Source organism: Oncorhynchus mykiss, chromosome 2 (genome assembly GCF_057628025.1).
Source record: "Oncorhynchus mykiss isolate SJ-2025 chromosome 2, ASM5762802v1, whole genome shotgun sequence".
Classification (NCBI taxonomy): domain Eukaryota; kingdom Metazoa; phylum Chordata; class Actinopteri; order Salmoniformes; family Salmonidae; genus Oncorhynchus; species Oncorhynchus mykiss.
In genome coordinates, this window is record NC_143023.1 from 80,131,607 (window position 1) to 80,152,685 (window position 21,079).

The 21,079-nt window shown below is 40.1% G+C and overlaps 2 long non-coding RNA genes across 2 annotated transcripts in view; one reads left to right on the top strand and one right to left on the bottom strand.

The window, feature by feature from the left end:
- The window catches only part of LOC149985245 (uncharacterized), a 568,030-nt gene that overhangs the window by 409,484 nt on the left and 137,467 nt on the right, over window positions 1-21,079 (bottom strand). The gene's annotated exons all lie outside the window — the stretch shown is intronic.
- The window catches only part of LOC149985247 (uncharacterized), a 74,987-nt gene continuing 71,728 nt past the window's right edge, over window positions 17,821-21,079 (top strand). The window contains exons 1-2 of the long non-coding RNA XR_016488541.1: window positions 17,821-18,434; window positions 18,791-18,852. This is a non-coding gene — a long non-coding RNA (uncharacterized LOC149985247). The remainder of the gene's footprint in view (window positions 18,435-18,790; window positions 18,853-21,079) is intronic.

Consider the following 21,079-nt stretch of genomic DNA (forward strand, 5'->3'; position numbering starts at 1 on the left):
AGGAATTTTAATTATGAGATTTTTGTTGGTTTTAATTTGGCGCCATGCATGTTATTTAAAGTTTGAGCATGTACCCTGACAATTCTAAAGTCCTTATAAAGTCTTACATAAGAGCATTTGACAAAATTGACCTTCACCCTAAAAAGGCAAGAGTGTACCTTTTGGCTCTTTTAACTACAATGGTAAAAATATGTACCTATAACTAATGGTACAATGGACGTACCTTACAGGGTATCACGACAGTGACAAGCGTTTGTATCCCTTTATGTATAATTTGGTGCCTTTTTTTCTGAAAGTGTATAGGTACATATGGTATAGTCCTCACAGAGAGATGTGAAAACACTGGTTACGCTGTGAGAGTGGAGGAAATGGGGGACCAATAGACTGGCCCAGGCAACCATGTGGCCCATAATGCCTGTAGGTCAACCACTTATATGTTGGGTAATTGCAGAGAGGAGCTGGATGTGGAGGTAGACATCACAAGAGGGTTTTCTCCCCATTATCTAAGCCATTTTTATCCCTGTAAAGCCTCACTCACCTTTTGTATTCACACACACACACACACACACACACACCTCTAATTCCTCTCTCAGCAGGAGAGGCTGAGCAACAGCAGGCAGATCTCTACCTGTACACCTGTCAGACTCACTATGGCAGCAGCCCTCCACTAGTGGCCTTGGCTGTCAAACCCCTCTTTATTTTTCTCTCTCCTCTTTCCCACCACACACAGACACACACACACACCTCGGAGCTCAACAACACAAGCCAGACCTGCTGCATCTCATCTGCAGATTCCTCACCAGGACAGACTGCATTGGGCTTCAACTGTTCTTTCTCTTGCCATCTCACAGTAGTACATCAGTAGAAACACCTGAGACACAAGGAGACATAGAGAGCCTCTGTGTGTACAGGTTGGCGTCTCCTTTAAAGGACCTGGCAGAGTCACAATGTATGTGCACCCTGTAATTACAGTGAGTGAAAGCAGCTGTGGGGTGAGTATGCAGTGCAGTCAGAACTGATTGGGTGCTGGAGAAGAAGGATTAATGAAAGACAGAGAGAGACAGTGGGGTGTGCAGAAAAATACAGAGAGGAGAAGTAGATGTCAAGAAGGGAGACAGAGAATTAGAAAGTAAAGGAGAGAATGCATCATTACCACTAGACTCTTTGGTTTTAGCCATCTAAGATGCCAATTGAACAGGCCAAATTACCAGTTAGACTTCATCTCAAGATTTGCAGTGGGAGAGAAGAAATTGGGTCTCAGGTCTTGCTGACTTTATAACTGTTTTTTTTATCACCCCCACGTCCACGCCCACACACAGACACGCACTCACAAACACACACGCCACACACACAACCCATCCTCGAATTCCAGAGAATATGATAGGGGAGAACGGGGGATTCTTCAGTGGGAATAATTTGCATATTGACTCCATGTAATCAGTTTTCAGATGATGCGCCTTGCAAGTGACAGGTGAGATGTAGAGACGAGAGGAAAAATGCTTAGGGAGATAAGTTGTAGCATTGGGAAGATTAATGTAAGGTAATCCACTAACATAACATTTGAGGCGTCCCGTGAACCCAGAAGGTCACACTTTCAATAATGACTCAAGTTAACCCATTGCTTACACAGCACACACAAATGACTGACAGAGCTGTTCAGAGAGGGTGATATCTTCACTGGGGTTGGCTAAGGTAGTTGATATGACTACTGTATTTCAGTTGTACGTTGTAGCTCTAGCACTACTGAACAAAATCCACTGAAATGGTTAATATGGTTAAATTAGGTAATTATTCCAACAAATGCCCAGCCACACCATGTCTGTCACTCCCTGACCTTAGAGAGACGTTTTATTTCTCTATTTGGTTAGGTCTGTGTGTGATGTGGGGTGGGCATTCTGTTTCAATTTTCTATGATTTTATATTTCTATGTTTTGACCGGTATGGTTCTCAATCAGGGACAGCTGTCTATCGTTGTCTCTGATTGGTAGCCCTTTCCCTCCTTTCTTTGTGGGAAGTTAAATTTGTTTGTAGCACATAGCCCTTAAGCTTCACGGTTGTTTTGTATTGTTTATTGTTTTTGTCGGCGTCATCCTAAATAAAAGGAATATGTACGCTCACCACGACGCTTTGGTCTAGTTCTTTCGACGGCCGTGACAATGTCCCATGAGGCTAGGGACATAGACTTTCATTACATACAGTGATGGCCATGGCCTCATATTTCATATAATCTGCACTCTCATGTGTCTCTTAACTGTAATGAGCTGTGCTCTGTTGCCACCCGTTCAATATGGCAGACCACATGAGTGATTGGCCCATTTATTTCTTGCGTGTGCATCGATTTTGCTCCGATGCAACCACAACCCCTCATCTTGGGGCCCATCCCTTGGACACATCCGTTTAATCGTGCTCTCCCATGTCACATCTCCAAATTTTTAGAGATCCATAAGGGTAACATTTGGAAGCCACTTACTCTCCTAGCTTTGCCCTCCTGTGGTATGTAGCGGGAACCTCCCGACGCTGGAGCGTGGCTGACAATGTAGAGAAAAAGAAAACCGTGGACACAAATGTATCAGCCACAAAAACAAGTGGATTTCTGATACTGCTTCTGAGACGTTGTCGAACCACAGGGAAGACAGTGCTAAGCACTTCTCATAACAGCAGTGTAGTGTATTACCGACTCAAGTTAACCCTTTTTATAGTTTACACTAGACTTATCAAATTATTGTCATTACGACATATTTTATACTGTTCTATTTGATTCATGCTTTTTCAAATGACAGAAACCCATTAAGAAGCTTGAATATACAGTAGGATCGATGCCTGATTATGCATAATTGGTTAAAGGGTGAGTGTGGTATGAATTGTGTGTATCCTGTTTATGAAACTAGAGTAGCGAATGAGGTATTACTACAAAACATATTAGTCCATTTACACATGCTTCACGTGAAAGAGGGAGAGAGGCAGAAAAGTAAATTGAGTGAAAACCCAATTGTTGGTGCAATTAGCCCCGTGTGACATTATTAGATGTGACATGGCTAATATGGATCTCATTATTGCCACAGGAAGAGGGATTTTCATGGGGAAAGACATGCAAAAAATAATGAATAGAAAAGTGATTTTTCAAAGACTGCTTAGTCTCTCTGCAGTTGTCCAAACAAGATGCACGACCCCCCACTGCTTTTTTGAAAGCTGCTTTATTTTTGTAATGATTCAAGTGGCTGGGCTTTTCACATTGATCAATTCCACCCTGGGTTTGAATGGTGGGCCCTGTCCCTGGCGCTCTGCTGTTTCGAAGGCTGGACATCAGTGAGCAACCCCTTTCCAAAGGGCGTTTCACCCTCCCTTCATTGAGATGCATCCATCTCTTTCTCCAGCCACTGAGTGCTTATGTGGTTGCATAATGGGGAGTATGCAGGGGTCTGTGTGTGTTGGTGTGTCTGTGTGTGTGTAACGCATGACTTGTGCAGACTCTGCCACGCCTGATGTGTGTATGCTTGTCATTCAGGTTTTCTTCAGTCTCAGAATTCACTTCCTGGTCTTCTGGTAAAATGTTTATGCCATAAGACTCAGTCTAGGCTAAGGTAACTGCATGTATATCCTACAGCATATCAGCTGTGAGACTGTGAGAGACAGTTGTATTGACTATTCCTCAGAACACAGGTTGATGTGCTATCAAGGCCTACTATGATATTTTCTCTATGCATGAACAATAATAATTTCTTACCAAAAACAGGGGCAAATGGTTTGACTTGTAGTTTAAGGGTTCTGCCCGTTGACATGTTTAGTCAGGACAGGATAGGTTGGCAAACAATTATATATTTTTTCTGGAAATTCATCATTACTTGCTTTTTGCTGTTTTAAAACTAGAAGGTAAAGCACAGTAAATTTACACATTACCATTATAGAAACAAATGTGTCTTAATTTTAATTGGAAATAACATTGAATGTGAGAAAAATATACTCGCATACTGGAAGTATATCATACTTTTAAAAAAATGTACAGTTAGTGGATGGCGGCCATTAAATTAGACCCAGCATACAGTTTTGAGAACATTTGTTTTTTACTCAAACTGCAAAATATTTACTCACAAATAAATTATACTAACCACATCCTACAAATGTCACCAATTATTACAATTTGCGCAATATAGTGAACATTTTCATATTGGTAGTTAGCAAACACTGACACTGGCAAACACTGGAACACAGGTGGCTTTTTAAACCATGGCGCCAGAGGTTGTACAGCTGAGGAACTGACAGTGTCAGTACACATATTGTACCTGGCCGGGTGGTTAGTGTTTTTTGCAAGCATTGACTAAGTTATCCAAAGCTAGCTAGACAGCATTTTTGCTAGCCAGGTAGCTAGCAAGCCAGCCACCATAGCCACACATTCACTTGCTGTTGTATTAAACATTTTCTCTTATCTCACAATGGCTAACAGTAGATAAGTTTCTACAACATGTGTTATGTAGCTAGCTAGGTTGCTTGAATTCTAGCTTGTAGCAATCTACCCCATGATGACAAAGAAAAAAAATTGTGGGGGGGGGGGGGGTTGACAAAAAATACAAATCTTAAATATCACATTTACATAAGCACTGAAACCCATTCCTCAGTACTTTGTTGAAGCACCTTTGGCAGCGTTTACAGCCTCGATTCTTCTTCGGAATGATGCTACAAGCTTGGCACACCTGTATTTCAGGAGTCTCTCACATTCCTCTGCAGGTCCTCTCAAGCTCTGTCATATTACAGTTGAAGTCATAAGTTTACATACACTTAGGTTGGAGTCATTAAAACTCATTTTTCAACCACTCCACACATTTCTTGTTAACAAACTATAGTTTTGGCATGTCGGTTAGGACTTTTTGCACGACACAAGTAATTTTTCCAACAATTGTTTACAGAAAATTGTAAACAACTGTATCACAATTCCAGTGTGTCAGAAGTTTACATACTGTGCCTTTTGACTGTGAAGTTGACTGTGCCTTTAAACAGCTTCAAAAATTGCAGAAAATGATGTCATTGCTTTAGAAGCTGTTGTTAGGCTAATTGACATCATTTTTGTCAATTGGAGGTGTACCTGTGGATGTATTTCAAGGCCTACCTTCAAAGTCATTGCCTCCTTGATTGACATCATGGGGAAATCAGCCAAGACCTCAGAAAAAAAATGTGTAGACCGCCACAAGTCTGGTTCATCCCTCGGAGCAATTTTCAAATGCCTGAAGATACCACGTTCACCTGTACAAACACCATGGGACCACGCAGCCGTCATACTGCTCAGGAAGAAGACACGTTCTGTCTTCTAGAGATGAAAGTACTTTGGTGCGAAAAGTGCAAATCAATCCCAGAACAACAGCAAAGGACCTTGTGAAGATGCTGGAGGAAACAGGTACAAAAGTATCTATATAAACAGTAAAACAAGTCCTATATCGACATAACCTGAAAGGGCGCTCAGCAAGGAAGAAGCCACTGCTCCAAACCGCGATAAAAAGCCAGACTACGGTTGGCCACTGCACATGGGGACAAAGATCGTACTTTTTGGAGAAATGTCTGATGAAACAAAAATAGAGTTGTTTGGCCTTAATGACCATTGTTAAGTTAGGTGGATAAAAGGGGAGGCTTTCAAGTCGAAGAACACCATCCTAACCTTAAAGCACGGGGGTGGCAGCATCATATTGTGGGGGTGCTTTGCTACAGGAGGGACTGGTGCACTTCACAAAATAGATGGCATCATGAGCCTGGACAATTATGTGGATATATTGAACAACATCTCAAGACATCAGTTAAAAGTTTGGTCGCAAATGGGTCTTCCAAATGGACAATGACCCAAAGCATACTTCCAATGTTGTGGCAAAATGGATAAGGACAACAAAGTCAAGCTATTGGAGTGGCCATCACAAAGCCCTGACCTCAATCTCAGAGAAGATTTCACTCAAATTTAATGTCAGGAATTGTGAAAAACTGAGTTTAAATGTTTTTGGCTAAGGTGTATGTATTGCTCTGTTCATCTTTCCCTTGATCCTGACTATTCTCCCTGAGGAGTGGGTTCCGTCTGGCCACTCTACCATAAAGGCTTGATTGGGGGTGTGCTGCAGAGATGGTTGTCCTTCTGGAAGGTTTATCCATCTCCACAGAAGAACTCTGGAGCTTTGTCAGAGTGGCCATTGGGTTCTTGGTCACCTCCCTGACCAAGGCCCTTCTCCCCCGATTGCTCATTTTGGACGGGTGGCCAGCTCCAGGAAGAGTCTTGTTGATCCAAACTTCTTCCATTTAAGAATGATGGAGGCCACTGTGTCCTTTGGGACCTTCAATGCAGCAGGAATGTTTTGGTATTCTTCCCAATATCTGTGCCTCGACACAATCTTGTCTCAGAGCTCTAATGACAATTCCTTCGACCTCATGTCTTGGTTTTTGCTCTGACATGCCCTGTCAACTGTGGGTCCTTATATAAACAGGTGTGTGCCTTTCCAAATCATGTCCAATCAGTACGATGAAAATTTCAAGAATGATCAGTGGAAAAGAGTAGCACCTAATCTCAATTTCGAGTCTCATAGCAAAGGGTCTCAATACTTATGTAAATAAGGTATTATTTTTTATTTTATGCAACAACAAAAAAACTGTTTACGCTTTGTCTTTATGATGTATTGTGTGTAGATTAATGAGGGGAAAAAATATTTTATCCATTTTAGAACAAGGCTGTAATGTAACAAAATGTGGAAAAAGTCAAGAGATCTGAATTATTTTTGAATGCACTGTATATATGTTAATTTCTTGCAATGTGTGCCCAGCGTGGTTTAAAACACGCTTTGGTGATGAAATGTAACTTTTGTTTTAAAACACATTTAGCAAGACAAATATTATTCCTCATGTTCTGAATTGTTCAGTGGGGTCTTTCTCCAACATATCATTAACATTATATTCAAAAATACGGATTTTGTAGCTAATAGCATGTGGTCGTCTGCAAAGTTGTTTCCGTGGGTCGCGAAAAGCTAAATTGGCATGACATGAGCTTAAATGTAAAAATAAAAAGCCTGCATTATGCTCAGTGCTCCGTTGACATTTCACTGAGATACACATGTTTTTGTGATAAATCTGTGAAAATTAAAAGGAATTTCGCATGAATTTGAAAAGTGTATTTCCTTAAATATGAAAATGTCATATCTATCTTAGCTCTGTATTGTTTATCTCTTCCGGATTTGATAAGAAAGATGATGTCAATAGTGAGCCTGTCAGTTTGCATTAAATCTTGCACAGCATACAGCCTAGCTGACGCAATACAATTTATTTTACATTTTCTACCACCTTTTTTCTCATCTCCATTCATTGAGTCATCCTAATTGTGGCCATCCTACAAGGATAAAAACTCCAATAACTTTTTAACCGATTATGATGGAGACATGAGTTTACCCATTGGTCAAAAGATGTGTTTTTGATTGGACACCCTACAATGTGGCAGATGACAAACTCTTAATTTCTGGTTTATTTATTGTAAGGAATGGATCACAAACCAACACTTCTGACCAACCACTGACAAATGACAAATTTGTTTTTTCTGATACAGTGTTAGAATATGAAACTGATTCAATTGCATAAACAGATTCTCTCTATCAATTATAACCAGCCACCCTGCAGTCCTGTTGTTAGGTCCCTTGAGCCAGAGGAGGGCCAGAGCAGTGACAGAGAGGGGGCCAGTCAGAACCATTCCTCCTGGGCTGTGAGGATGCAGTTGAGGCTAAAGCTGTGAGCTCAAAGGTAGGCCTAAACCAGGAACGATTGCTCCCTCTCATTGAAGCCATGATAGTTCAAGGACGATTGCGGTACTGCAGGCATTGTTACCAGAAAACAGGATCCCCCTCTAAAGTGAATGGAAAAATGGCAATCTTCGTCATCAATCTTTGTGTAAATAATACAAAAAAAGAAAACCAAATCATGGTACCAATAATTGCTTCTAATACAGCAGACGTATGTCCTTGAACCGATTATTTTAAAATCGCACACAGTTATAATATATGAGTTGCTAATAGTAACCCGATCAGTCTTCAACTTGAGTTACTCAATGAGTTACTCACTGAACTAACCTTCAACCTCACTTCCTGGAGTAGCTTATGTTTACATGAGATGCCATCAGGTTAATTAACCATCTTAATTAGGTAACTTCATTTGGCTTCAATGGGCTAAAGACTCTTCACATAGGAATGAATAGTGTCACATGATAGGTGGATTTTTCCATTCATACTGTATATACAGTACAGTAATTGGGCCTAACACACTGCTCATCTTGTCTGTAAATGTTCCTGTTGACTTTTGATAGTGGGTCAGGACAGAATATGAGAAGACAATCATCATGTGGTTTGATATGAATCAGGTTGGCTGCCAGCCAGATGTGAATATGCCATAGAAAATCTGCATTTGTGGGCCCATGCTTTTCTATCTGAAATGTTCACTCCCTCCTTCTCTCCTCCTCTTTTGTATTCTTCCATAATCCTTCACTAAACCATCATGATTCTTTCCTCCCAATAACACTGAATCCTAGTCAGTCTTTGCCTATCTCTCTCCTTTTCTTTTTTGCCCATACCTGTCTGAGGAGTTATTCAATCAAATCAAATAAAATTGCATTGGTCGTGCAGATGTTATCTGAGGTGCAGAGAAATGCTTATCTTTCTAGCTCCAAAAGTGCAGTAATACCTAACAGTACAAAACAATACACACAAATCCCCCAAACATGTAAATAAATAAATTAAGAAATTATTATAGGTACTAATGTACCATCGTCTGAACTGCCCATTCAATGTACTCCACTTAACGTGCATTAGTAGTTAGCATATGAGGAACTATTCGTGACTTGTGCCTTTGTCAGACTATTCAACAGATTGGGGTATTTTATATCCTTCTCCTTAGAGAAGAAAGTTGTGAGGCGATGTATTAAAGTTTAACGAGAGGTTTGCCAAATCAGAGCTGATTTGATGAATAGTTAGCAGGTGTTTCTGAATCCCACTGACTCCTATTCATCTTGTGCATGAGAGAGATGGAGGGAGAGAGGATTCATACAATGAACAAAGCCATCGCTCATAATCACTGTTTCATGTTCCTCTTTCATGTGATGAAAAGAGGAAAATAAAGTTCAAAGAGGGCTTTTTCTTACCTCATGGAAATTCACTGTGGGGCTGCACATTGTTTTGAACACACTCCCTTAGCTAATTGAGAAGAAAGGATTGCAGAGTCTCTCCATCATTTAACTGTGGACAGAGAGGATAGGAGAGGAGCCTCAGGTGGCCATGCCAAGTTGTTATCCTGCGACTTTGATTTATTGCCCGATAATCACCCCCATAATCCTGAAAGAAGGGATTAGTTTTCCAGCTGGCCTTTCATGTTTATTTAACTAGACACAACTTCCAAATCAGTGGCACAAAATGAATGAGGTTTCTTGTAAAACTTTGGTGATTCAAGCCACTTTCACTTGATGCTGATTTGTTTTTATCTGGACATCTACAATAGAATCATGATCAGAAAGTGTATTTGTTTTTCAATTTATCTGATGGTTGTTTGTTTGCTTCTATTTATTGATTTTCCCTTGTCTGACAAAACAGGCAAAATACAGCATATCACTTGCAGACCAATCCCTTGCAGTTGATACAGTTAATGAAAATGAGTTTATGAAATTTGAGAAGTGGTACATTTGAGAGGAGGGAGGTTATATGAGTTTTGGTGTTCCTACCACCAAAAGCAGGGATAAAAATCATTAGCAAAGCAACTGACAACAAATATTTGTATCCACTGTCTGTGCATGTGGCCTCTTATTCTATTTTCCATTGTTAATGGGATAGGGTCTTCAGAAGAACTCCCTATTCCTCTGTCCCTTATAATTTTACATCAAGACACACAGAGAGATACAATTTCCAGCTCTGTCCTTTTCACATGTCCAGACTTCATTATCCCAGATTTATTCAGCAACTACATGGCTGGAAAATGGCTTTAGAAATGTGGCTTTCTGAGTGGATGTTGTGGATGGAAATTGGAAATCCAACTTAATTAAGGCTAGTCCAGAGTCCTGTTCGATAAAAGGGTCTGGAATTATGGCACTTCTCACAGGACCCTCATAGAATGAATGATTGGATGTTTTAGGCAGAAAAAAATAAAGGATCTAGAAATTCCCCTCTCTCGCGCGTGGCCAATAAAACTAATTAAAAGTGAGCGGATCCAGTCCTCTCACATGTGAAACTGATGTAGAGCTTCCTGATTGCTACTTGATTAGCACTGGAGCTAATTTCAAATTCATGAGATAGTTACGTTGTCGTTGAATTTAATTGGATATAATGGGTGCACTTTATCTCTGGTGGCCGTTAATTGATAGAAAAAAATCTGCATTGATGAATGCAAATGGATGAGTGCAGGCTTATAAGAGGTTATTGCACCTCTCTGCCCGTTCCTTTCAATTGAAAAAACAAAACAATAATGGGGAGGTTTTACTTGCTTTATTTACCCATTCCAATTAAAATAGTTTGGTTTTTACGTATAATAATAATGCTTATTCTGTTTTGTAAACACTTAAAATCACTTTACTTTGTGGCATGAGCCACACAATTAAATGTAGACTGTGATACAATTAAATGTTATTGTGATATTACCTGTGATCCATGACTAAATGCAATGGCCCTGTTTGTGTACACTTACTTTGGTTAAGAACAACTGCAAAGGGAGTAGGCAATCTCCAGTCAAGTTAGAGTAATCAACTTCTGGTTATTGCCTAATGTTAGACTAGAATATGCCAACACAGAGATACAATTCCCACCTACACACTACATGACCAAAAGTATGTCGACACCTGCTCTTCGAACATCTCGTTCCAAAATCATGTGCGTTAATATGGAGTTGGTCCCCCTTTTGCTGCTCTAACAGCCTCCAATCTTCTTGGAAATCTTTCCACTAAGATGTTGAAACATTGCTGTGGGGACTTGCTTCCATTCAGCCACAAGAGCATTAGTGAGGTTGGGCACTGATGTTGGGTGATGAGGCATGGCTTGCAGTTGGCGTCACAATTCATTCCAAAGGTGTTCGATGGAGTTGAGGTCACGGCTCTGTGCACGCCAGTCCAGTTCATCCACACCGATCTCGACAAACCATTTCTGTATGGACCTCGCTTTGTGCACAGGGGCATTGTAATGCTGAAACAAGAAAGGACATTCCCCAATTGCCACAAAGTTGGAAGCACAGAATTGTCTATAATGTCATTGTATGCTGTGGCATGCTGTGGCATTAAGCTTTCCCTTCACTAGAACTAAGGGACCTAGCCCGAACCATGAAAAACAGCCCCAGATCATTATTCCTCCACCAAACTTAACAGTTGGCACTATGCATTCGGGCAGGTAGTGTTCTCCTGGCATCCGCCAAACCCAGATTCGTCCATTGATTCTAGAGAACGTTCTAGAGAAAGTGTTTCTACTGCTCCAGAATCCAATGGCGGTGAGCTTTACACCATTCCAGCTGATGCTTGGCATTGCGCTAGGTGATCTTAGGCTGCTCGGCCATGGAAACCCATTTCATGAAGCTCCCAACAAAAAGTTTTTGTGCTGATGTTGCTTCCAGAAGCAGTTTGGAACTAAGTAATAAGTGTTGCAACCTAGGACAGACGATTTTTACACACTACGCGTTAGTTTGTGTGGCCTACCACTTCGCGGCTGAGCTGTTATTGCTCCTAGACGTTTCCACTTCACAATGACAGGACTTACAGTTGTCCGGGGCAGCTCTAACAGGACAGAAATGTAATTAACTGACTTGTTGGAAAGGTGGCATCTTATGACAGTGCCACGTTGAAAGTCACTAAGCTCTTCAGTAAGGCCATTACACTGCCAATGTTTGTCTATAGAGATTGCATGGCTGTGTGCTCAATTTTATACACCTGTCAACAACGGGTGTGGCTGAAAAAGTCAAATCCACTAATTTGGAGGGGTGTCCACATACATTTGTATATATTGTGTACTTAAATCCAGTCTGAAGCCATAGTAAATGGAATAGAAAAACAATGTTTGCATGATTATTTCACATGTAATGTAGTTATTTCATTGATTAATTTGGTGTACGATCTCTGACATGAATCTATATTGTCTTTTTAAGGCAAGGCTTAATTTTAGGACTTTGTTTTCTAAGACGAATCGTTGGCTGTTTCAATTTGCTGTGAAAAAAAATTCATCAGCAGCATTGTTGTTTGTCCAACTGGCCTATTTTTCTCCCCCCTCTGGTATTTATCCTTACCTGGGTTTCTCTCAACTAACTAAGATGGCAAATTCATTTAATCAAAGCAGATATCTTCAAAGCAATAATAGACAATCATCTTCATATTGGCCAGCAGGTAGGCTACAGCTTTTCTTTTACCATCAGTTCTCTAAAAAGCTTACACAACACTTGAAAGTGAATTTCTGGTCTGGCTGCCGTGAACACTGGAGGTAAGGGCCATTCCATTTGTATTGAATGAAGATGGAAGAAGAGGAAACAACTCAGCACAGTGCTCACTAATTCTGTTCCACTGGTCGATCCAGGGTTCAAATGAGAAACTTTTGAAAGGGGAGGGGGAGAAACACAATTTGCTAGCAACAGTATAGCAATGATGTATAGATGTGTACAGGAGACTCAGCAGTCAAGGTCAGCCAAATGAAACATGAGCCTTCTACTGTAATCCTCCATAATAACATAAGCCCCCGACTCACCCTGCCATTGTCATGAAGTGGTTGTATTGATCGTCACAACCTTGAGCCTATCAATACCATACATCAATGTATCCATTCATCTCATTGGCTCAGTTTGCTGGCTAAATTCATCTTATGTTTCCATGGAGGCTTGCTGTTCTGGCTTCATATGTGCATCAAAAGGCTTATGTCAGTTTTTCTGTTTGCTTCAGATCTACTGGGCACATAAATATGAAAATACTTTACCTGTTTCTTTCTTTATGACTTGGATTATGACATATCATAAAGCACATATAACATGCTAAATGTGTTATCAATCTGTCATATGAAACTGTCCAGATAAAGCATTAATGTGGTTTGCCCTTATCATGTCGTCCTTCTTAACTCTAGGTTACCTTAAAAGTAGATATAGCCTGCTCTTAATATTCAAATGTCAGAGATAATTACCATTGTCAGATATACTTGTATTCTGTAACCTAATATGCTGTCTGTTCCATAAATTCTACTATAGGAGCCACCATGGGCTACATTCCTTCAGAAATGTTACATCCTAGTTTAGTATTTCCGTTGTACGCATCTGTATCATTTTGGCCCCTAATATGATTCTGGAACAGGTTCCATTGTACATCAGCTGCTGTCACAAGCCGCAAGGCCCAGGTGTGAAAACAGCATCGGAGAAGCAATAATGACATTGCTGCCTGCTGGTTAATACTATCTCTGATTGATTTTTTCCAGTTCCACCAATGTCTCTGGAATAGGATTTTGTGCTCATGGTAATGTAGATGCCATCCTTGGGCCAGACAGGCCCACCTCTCTCATAATGCGTATCCGCACAGCCTCTTTGTCAAGCTTGTTCTCTGAGAGATAGAGAGATAGAGGGGGAGAGGGGGAAGATTAGCCCAAACACAGAGCTTGAAAGAACCACCCTCTCCAAATGAAGTTCGGCTCCAAAGTAAGTGACTGTAATTTCTCAACTCTTCTTTTGTAACTACCCTTGGCTGAATCCTCCAGTCCATTGTGTAAGTAGCAGAGATTGCCACTTGCCTAAATCTAATGGAGAAAAAAGGGACAGTAGCTTGGGTCTCTCTTTTAGTGTTCCTATTATTGGCTAAAGAATAGTGTGAATTGACTTTTTGCAATAACAACAAGCTATAGGAGCTATGTTGATGAAACTTGATTGTGTTGATAATATTTTGTTTGACTAATGTCTCCCATGTAGCCTCAATAGATTACAAGAATGCCTGTACACAGTGGGTTTACTGAAGCATGTTTATATTCATTTGGTTGTGTCCAGGGATGTGATAGTTATGGAAAGTAGTTAACACTGAACACAGTTTGAGATGACATACACAGCATAATGTAAACACCAACAACGCTAAATGTGTGTGTGGACTGCATTTACATCAGTTTAATTAAGTGATAATGCCCGAGAAGCTGGTGTTTGGAGGAAATATTTTGTCTCGGGTCGGCAAACTGTGCCAATATATCCTCCAAACACCGGATTCTCTGATATTAGCACCTTTATTCAACGGGTTACCAACATATTCATATAATGATTGACATATTTTCATTAAAAACGTTATTTTCATCAATTTATTCATACTATTTCATTATTCCAGAAGATATAGTCCTGACACAAATCTAAGGTTGCTACCCAAGCCGGCTGGTCATTTGTTTTATCGTTTCAGTTGCTAGAGACGTGACCCAGTCGCTCAGTCTTTTTGTTCTGTATCTATGGACCCAGTCATTTGTTCTAAATGCTCCATAGCCATACCAGCTGGCAACGTTCTTATCCCTTGCTTGCTAGCTTGCTAACTATGGCTAACTTACAGTCACGTCAAAAAGTGCAGACAGAATAACAACAGTAGCTGCATTTGCATTTGTTTAAGCTGTTTTATAGAGACATTTATTTAGATACATCCATAACAATGAGCTAATAAGGCGGGATTTCATCTGGCAGAGAAAACGTGCTCACTCGTCAGGAGTGTTGTTCAGAGGAGCTAGCCAACAACGCAGCTAACACAATCACTTTAAACTAGCTGCGCATTTTTTCAATTGACATTTATTTGTATATATCCATAAAAATGATTCCCGCTGATTCATGATTTTGACTGGCTGTTAAACTCTGCCTGCCTCGCCCGACTCCTGACACGTTCATTACTGTGGGACAGCTGAAGATCGAATTTGAATATTGAAACAATGTTGCAAATGCCGGAGAGACTGACAGCAATGTTTATACAATTCTCCGCTGTTGAAAACGAAATGTTAGTCTAAAATAATTGTCAGATAATGTCTAAATGCTTTTTAAAGTGGAGATCAACTTCATAAATTGCTTGGCTGGGCTAATGAGACAGTGGATTGCGCAGTCAGATGGAACAGAGTAAATATGCTTTATAACGTTATTGATTTAGCCGGTGGTAACTTGTGGAACAGACTCCGGATGGAATATGGTTTTAACCCCTCAGCATTCGGGATTAGACCCACCCGTTGAATAATCTCCACCACATCCCCGGTTCTTCTCAATTGGCCCCCTGCCTAACACCTGCCCACCAACCACTATGACTATGGATCTGTTCCTGCTCCTAAGCAGGCCCCCTACCCACTAACTCCATCAACTACTATGACAGGTAGTCATTGAAGACTGACAGATCCCAATAGGGTGTTAAGAATAGCAGGCCAAGACCCAGTTTCTGTAACATTTTAGTGAAAGATGGCATAGGTAGGAAGACCCCACTTGCGTACACCCACACGCACACACATGAAGAAGTTTCACTTACACTTACACATGGGGCTCCAAGAAGAATTGACATTTGAGTAAAGAAAATAAGCAAAATTGGGACTGGACGTTATTAAAAATAACTAAAAGTTAAAGGTTGAAAACATTGGGAAATGTTAAAGGGTGATTAAAGTGATGTAGTAGAATGGTTAAGAATGAGATGTTTGTTTGCTTTAAGCTACAATGCATTTTGAATATGTTTGTTAGGTTTAGAGGATAGAGTTCTAGTGCCTGTAGGAGGTTGATAATGAAATTTTAAAATGTTGAAATGTAAAAAATATTGAATGTTTAAGATGTATTGTAATAAATAAAGTAGGTTAGAGGGAGATTAGGATTGAGTGAAATAAGAAGGATTAATGTTAAGAATAAACATTTTAGATGTTTATGTTTAAGAATTACAATTGTATTAAGGATACTAGACTAATATACTGTAGTATGACCCCAGGTTGGAGTAACATGTTGAGGCGCAAATCCTGCTGAGGCGAGGAAAAAGTGGGGGCTACTGGGCACTTAAAAATACCTTTTTGAGAAATGGCCTCGCTAGGCGTCAACCACTGAATGCGTCATTAAAGTAGGTGTTAGCCACAATGAGTCAGCAGAAATGAACATTAAGGGTATAAAAGAGGCAGGATTTTTGGGAAGGGTACGACTCTCTTTGAGCTTGTTAGAAGAACCTGTCGCCATCTGGAGAAAGATTTTGGTGTAGCTTTTTTAGCTTAAGATATATTTTTATTTTAGAATTCGATTTTTATTATACAAGTTTGTTTTTATTCTTAAACTGTTAAAGCAAAGTTCTAGAAGGAACCCTTAAGGTTACCTTATTGGTAGGAGTGTTAAAGTAACTGTTCAAATTTTAGACACCAACTAAGGGACTGATCGTCCTGAGGGGGGAGACAAAAAACTGTTTATAGGTTGTAGAAGGTAAGAACCTGTTTTTCTTGTTATTAAATACTGTGCTTCTCAGAAAATGTTAGATACAATTATTTTATTGGCACCACAATAAGGGTTTAGTTAAGGGCGCTGAAATTGCCTATTAATCTGATCTTTTAATTTTCACTTATCATTGATTTGTGATTGATTGATTGAACTGGGATTTTCTATACCAGTTTTTAATAAACTTGCTTTATTGTTCTGAAACCCTGTGTCATCAAAGAATCATAGAAGTGCATGTCGTTTTACTTTAGGTTTCTGAAATTGACTTGATTAACTGAGGATTTTTTGCATCTGGTTGATTAGTCCATTGGGAACACGAGCTGCTGGTATAAAGGAACCTGAGACCGAACCATAGGTACTAAGTGCATTGGTAGGAGTCGTAGGAGAGGTGTATCTGGGCTAAGCCAACCCAGAGGAATGTGGCCCACTCATAGTGTACTACGGTGGAAGCTCTGGCCTGGACAATCCTGAGAAGGTGCCGGGTTACTAAGAGAAAGAGTGAGGAAGCATAGGCACTAGACTCTAAGGATAGCCCACTTTACTGTAAGGCCCTTACTATTGAGTTTGAGGAACAGTCCCTAGCTGTAGACTAGCTCAATGGTAAGGCAGAGCAGCATCTATCAGATCTGTAGGGATCAGTGACATGAGATAACCAACTGCAATTGGATATGCGGAAGAGGTTGTGTCGATCTTGCAGAGGTGGTATTTTAGATTTGACAAGGGTTTCATGCTTGTGGGATTAATTGGCCTATAAGATTACACCATGGTGTATCTGGTCTCCACTCCCCCACTGTGGAACCAAATAGCACATTGTGATAGAGCCCTGTTATTGCAGAGAGAGTAGTATTTAATTATATTTCTGGTGGACTGACATCTAGACAAAGAGTGTTAGCTGGAAGCCAAATTGTCTCACCACGATTAAGGCAGCTCTCCTGTTCATTTTCATCTTTGCTCTCCAACGTCTCCTTTCTGGAAATCATACAACCATGTCTGTGCAATTTTAAAGAAAGTAACATGAAATCATGATGATAGTCTCTCTGATAAGTATTGCTGTGGTTGGCTTCTATAGAATAAGTCCTTTCACAGGGGGCAGAGTAGTGGGGCAGAATAGCCTAGTGGTTAAGAGTGTTGGGCCAGTAACCGAAAGGTTGCTGGTTTTGAATCCCCAAGCTGATTAGATGAAAAATCAGTCGATATGCCCTTGAACAAGGCACTTAACCCTACGTCCTCCTGTGTGTCGCTCTGATAAGAGCATCTGCTAAATTATGTAAATGTAAATGTAATGTGTCTATGTCCGAGATACAACTTCTTAACCAGTTAGAGCTCTAGGGGCGCTATTTCATTTTTGGATAAAAAACGTTCCCGTTTTAAGCGCGATATTTTGTCACGAAAAGATGCTCGACTATGCATATTACAGTTTTGGAAAGAAAACACTCTGAAGTTTCAGAATCTGCAAAGATTTTGTCTGTAAGTGCCCCAGAACTCATTCTACAGGCGAAACCAAGATGATGCATCACCCAGGAATTAGCAGAATTTCTGAAGCTCTGTTTTCCATTCTCTCCTTATATGGCTGTGATTGCGCAACGAATGAGCCTACACTTTCTGTCGTTCGCCCAAGGTCTTAGCAGCATTGTGACGTATTTGTAGGCATATCATTGGAAGATTGACCATAAGAGACTACATTTTCCAAGTGTCCGCCTGGTGTCCTGCGTCGAATTCGGTGCGCAATTGCCAGCTGCTTGTACTTTACCATTTGATTCAGGGGAGAAAGCATGTGTCCAAGAACGATGTATCAATGAAGAGATATGTGAAAAACACCTTGATGATTGATTCTAAACAACGTTTGCCATGTTTTCAGCCGATATTATGGAGTTAATTTGGAAAAAAGTTTGCGTTTTGAGGACTGAATTTATGGATTTTTTTTGGTAGCCAAATGTGATGTATAAAACGGAGCTATTTCTAATACACAAGGAATCTTTTTGGAAAAACTGAGCATCTGCTATCTAACTGAGAGTATCCTCATTGAAAACATCAGAAGTTCTTCAAAGGTAAATTATTTTATTTGAAGGCTTTTATGTTTTTGTTAATGTTGCGTGCTGGATGCTAACGCTAAATGCTAACGCGAAATGCTAACTCTAGCTAGCTACTTTTACACAAATTATTGTTTTCCTATGGTTGAGAAGCATATTTTGAAAATCTGAGATGACAGTGTTGTTTACAAAAGGCTAAGCTTGAGAGATGGCATATTTATTTCATTTCATTTGCGATTTTCATAAATAGTTAACGTTGTGTTATGCTAATGAGCTTGCTGATAGATTTACACAATCCTGGATACAGGGGTTTTTTCATAGCTAAACGTGACGCAGAAAACGGAGCGATTTGTCCTAAACAAATAATCTTTCAGGAAAAACTGAACATTTGCTATCTGAGAGTCTCCTCATTGAAAACATCTGAAGTTCTTCAAAGGTAAATGATTTTTTTGAATGCTTTTCTGTTTTTTTGTGTAAATGTTGCCAGCTGAATGCTAATGCTAAATGCTACGTTAGCCATCAATACTGTTACACAAATGCTTGTTTTGCAATGGTTGAGAAGCATATTTTGAAAATCTGAGATGACAGTGTTGTTAACAAAAGGCTAAGCTTGAGAGCTAGCATATTTATTTCATTTCATTTGCGATTTTCATGAATAGTTAACGTTGCATTATGGTAATGAGCTTGAGTCTGTATTCACGAACCCGGATCCGGGATGGGGAGATCAGAAAGGTTAACAGTGATCCACAGATGACAAGTAGCCTAATAAGTGTTCATGAGTGAGGATTCATTGATTGGTTGATTTTGCTTGACTTTGAAAATTCATATGAAGCTGCTTCAGCTGGAGACAACATTACATATAGTAAAACTCACTGAGTATGAAACACAATAAAGGTACATCATAGCTATGTCTACAGAATATTGTTTCCCGTCATGATAGTCTATTTATAGGTATGGCGTTTCTATCCAGGCTTAAATCAGAGCAGCATGTAAGCTGAATCGTATTTCCCCGGTATCTTATTGTGAAATGGGTATGTAAATACATCTGCAGAGGCATCCCGTATGCAGAACATCATCAAACATTAATGCATCCTGTTTGAGATTCATTTTATTTTTTAAAGCAGTGTTTTTACTTGTTGCTGGGAGAGCAGGGAGACGCCGGGGACTTTTTGACATATTTCTGCAACTCTGCCAGCTGCTGTACTCCACCACTGAGTTATGCTCAAGTGCTGCATGTGGGGGTGGAAGTGGGGGAGGAAGGAGGGATGTGGAGAGAAGATAAGAAGATGACTCAGAACAGTAGCAACAGAGAATGTTCTGTATTTTTGAAATGGGGATGAAGAGAGATGGGGTCAGATATCAGAACCTCTGCTTCGCCGCAGAGGCTTTCATGGTGGTCAGTGCAAATTAATCTGTGCGCACCCGTAAATCAATCGATTAATCATCAGCGCAGGGGTCTAATCGAGATCGTGGGTGGAGGAGGGTCAACGCTGAGGTGTGTGAGAAAAAAACAGCTTGATTGTTTTCCCTTCGCCTGGTGCACAATGTGAGCTCACAGTCTTGCTGAATCCCAGCATCTCAATCTCAATCCCCTCCTCCCTTTGAGCACAACATCTAGTGCTCTCCCTCTGCCACTTATCAGTCAAAGGCCTTCTATTTCTTCCCCAGCCTTAATGATGTAGGACCCGTGCATGACGTGTGGCTGGAATTTCAATGTAGGCCCCTGTGGCAGACGATAGCCTCCCGGTTGCACGAAACAAAACAAGCAGGCCAGGCTGAGGCTGGTAGGCCAGGCCAGCCTGAGAGGATGAATTACCCTGTATCTGATATCACATGAGGGATTTGGCCATGGCACGGGAAGCCTTTGATGTGCCTGATGGGAGGGGAGATATTATTTGGTGTAATTGCACATTATGAGTCAATGTTTTATGTGTGTTGTGTTTTCAGTAGACACATTTATTTGGCCCATGTCCGCTGCTGGAGTTTTATTTCTTCAGTGTGTTTGAATTGAACACTCTCATGGATCTTGATCTCTATTTTTGAAAAAGCATAAGTTTGGAATCAGAATCACCTCCATTCTCCAAATACATTTGCACGTACAGGAATTTGACTTGTTGAAATGGTGCTGCCACAATAAACATAAAATACAGACGGTCAGAAGATAAACAAGATATAGAAACAACATATGTATGTCAGTTGTCTTCTTCTTTCCCTCACCCATGCCTTCCTTAGTTAGAAAGGACAGCTGGTAATGTTTCGTTTGTGATGTCACCATCAGCAGGAAAAATACAGTAATGATGTAGGTTTTTAAATACACATTATGTTAATTTCATTTAAACATGCTTTGTGTAAATTATAAACTGAAGTGGCTCATCATAAATCATTTAAATGAATCTTAGCTATGTTATTTGCTCCTATTCAGTCTTCTTTCTGTGGGAGTTTATTGCCATACATAAACTGCTAATATTTAAAACCCAAAACTATTTAATCATTGCAGCACTCAAAAATTATCACACGACCTGCAGAAGTGCTGCTATTTGTATCTTAGAGTAGAAAGGTAAAGAGTCTTAACACTTTTAAAATATATTACCAGCCACTACACAAGTCTTTCATCCAGCTTGGTAGTCAGTAAACATATATCTGAAATGTCATCCTTGTCTCAT